General features: G+C 55.3%; 1 non-coding gene across 1 annotated transcript in view; it reads left to right on the plus strand.

Annotated features, from left to right (window-relative positions):
• Positions 1-1797: 1797 nt before the first annotated feature.
• The window catches only part of LOC144423592 (small subunit ribosomal RNA), a 1810-nt gene continuing 1107 nt past the window's right edge, over positions 1798-2500 (plus strand). The window contains exon 1 of the ribosomal RNA XR_013476059.1: positions 1798-2500. This exon is cut by the window's right edge and continues 1107 nt beyond it. This is a non-coding gene — a ribosomal RNA (small subunit ribosomal RNA).

The following is a 2500-nucleotide window of genomic DNA, read 5'->3' on the forward strand; positions in this document are numbered from 1 at the left end:
GCACCCTTTTCTCGGTGGCTGGCGGGCGAGAGAGTGCTGCGTCGCCGGCATCGGCGTCGAAATAAGCCGAGCCAAAAAAAGTTAAAGTACAAACGTGCAAGTATACTAACCTAGCCCTAGGTAAGGCATGTCAGAGCGAAAGACAGTAAACTCGAATGGGCCAAGAAAGAGCGGTGCGGGGCCGGTCGGAGCGCACCCTTTTCTCGGTGGCTGGCGGGCGAGAGAGTGCTGCGTCGCCGGCATCGGCGTCGAAAGAAGCCGAGCCAAAAAAAGTTAAAGTACAAACGTGCAAGCATACTAACCTAACCCTAGGTAAGGCATGTCAGAGCGAAAGACAGTAAACTCGAATGAGCCAAGAAAGAGCGGTGCGGGGCCGGTCGGAGCGCACCCTTTTCTCGGTGGCTGGCGGGCGAGAGAGTGCTGCGTCGCCGGCATCGGCGTCGAAAGAAGCCGAGCCGAAAAAAGTTAAAGTACAAACGTGCAAGCATACTAACCTAACCCTAGGTAAGGCATGTCAGAGCGAAAGACAGTAATTTCGAATGAGCCAAGAAAGAGCGGTGCGGGGCCGGTCGGAGCGCACCCTTTTCTCGGTGGCTGGCGGGCGAGAGAGTGCTGCGTCGCCGGCATCGGCGTCGAAAGAAGCCGAGCCAAAAAAAGTTAAAGTACAAACGTGCAAGCATACTAACCTAACCCTAGGTAAGGCATGTCAGAGCGAAAGACAGTAAACTCGAATGAGCCATGAAAGAGCGGTGCGGGGCCGGTCGGAGCGCACCCTTTTCTCGGTGGCTGGCGGGCGAGAGAGTGCTGCGTCGCCGGCATCGGCGTCGAAAGAAGCCGAGCCGAAAAAAGTTAAAGTACAAACGTGCAAGCATACTAACCTAACCCTAGGTAAGGCATGTCAGAGCGAAAGACAGTAATTTCGAATGAGCCAAGAAAGAGCGGTGCGGGGCCGGTCGGAGCGCACCCTTTTCTCGGTGGCTGGCGGGCGAGAGAGTGCTGCGTCGCCGGCATCGGCGTCGAAAGAAGCCGAGCCGAAAAAAGTTAAAGTACAAACGAGCAAGCATACTAACCTAACCCTAGGTAAGGCATGTCAGAGCGAAAGACAGTAAACTCGAATGAGCCATGAAAGAGCGGTGCGGGGCCGGTCGGAGCCCACCCTTTTCTCGGTGGCTGGCGGGCGAGAGAGTGCTGCGTCGCCGGCATCGGCGTCGAAAGAAGCCGAGCCGAAAAAAGTTAAAGTACAAACGTGCAAGCATACTAACCTAACCCTAGGTAAGGCATGTCAGAGCGAAAGACAGTAATTTCGAATGAGCCAAGAAAGAGCGGTGCGGGGCCGGTCGGAGCGCACCCTTTTCTCGGTGGCTGGCGGGCGAGAGAGTGCTGCGTCGCCGGCATCGGCGTCGAAAGAAGCCGAGCCGAAAAAAGTTAAAGTACAAACGCGATGCTAATGAGCGAGCCGTTGTCTCGACTAATATGTAGGGGGCGTTCGATCGAGCGTCTGGCTTGAGCGCTTGTCGGCCTAGCAGAACGGTCGCATTGTTATGCCCGGGTTTTAGGCACCGCTGCAGGCGGCCGGCAGAGCTCTTGTTTGTGCGAAACTGAATGGATCGAGCCCGAGAGAGGGCGAGCAAAGAAAAAACGCAAATCGCTCCGCCTGGCACTGCCGGCGAGAGCGTGGACGTCGCGGCCAGCGACTGTCGAAGCTGAGTACGGCCGCAGGCGATCGCCTCGGTCTTAAACGAATGCGACGAGCACGTGCCGGGCGGCCCAGCAAGGGCCGAGCGCAGCTGTCGCAGCTATCTGGTTGATCCTGCCAGTAGTGATATGCTTGTCTCAAAGATTAAGCCATGCAGGTGCAAGTACGAGTTCTCGTAAAGCGAAACTGCGAATGGCTCATTAAATCAGTCTTGGTTTATTTGGTCTCGTAAGCGAAGTGGATAACTGTGGTAATTCTAGAGCTAATACATGCATTAAGCGCCGACTTCGGGAGGCGCGCTTTTATCAGATCAAAACCGACCGGGTTCGTCCTGTGACGTTTGATGACTCTGGATAACCACGCGGATCGTACGGTCTCTGCACCGACGACGTATCATTCAAGTGTCTGCCCTATCAACTGTCGAAGGTACGCTACGTGCCTACCTTTGTGATAACGGGTAACGGGGAATCAGGGTTCGATTCCGGAGAGGGAGCCTGAGAAACGGCTACCACATCCAAGGAAGGCAGCAGGCGCGCAAATTACCCATTCCCGACACGGGGAGGTAGTGACGAAAAATAACAATACAGGACTCTAACGAGGCCCTGTAATTGGAATGAGTACATCCTAAAACTCTTAACGAGTATCCATTGGAGGGCAAGTCTGGTGCCAGCAGCCGCGGTAATTCCAGCTCCAACAGTGTATGCTAAAGTTGTTGCGGTTGAAAAGCTCGTAGTTGGATTTTGGGCGAGCGCCGCCGGTCCGTCGCAAGGCGTGTCACTGGTTGCGTTCGCCTCACCTTCGGTT

Source organism: Styela clava, chromosome 5 (assembly GCF_964204865.1).
Source record: "Styela clava chromosome 5, kaStyClav1.hap1.2, whole genome shotgun sequence".
Classification (NCBI taxonomy): domain Eukaryota; kingdom Metazoa; phylum Chordata; class Ascidiacea; order Stolidobranchia; family Styelidae; genus Styela; species Styela clava.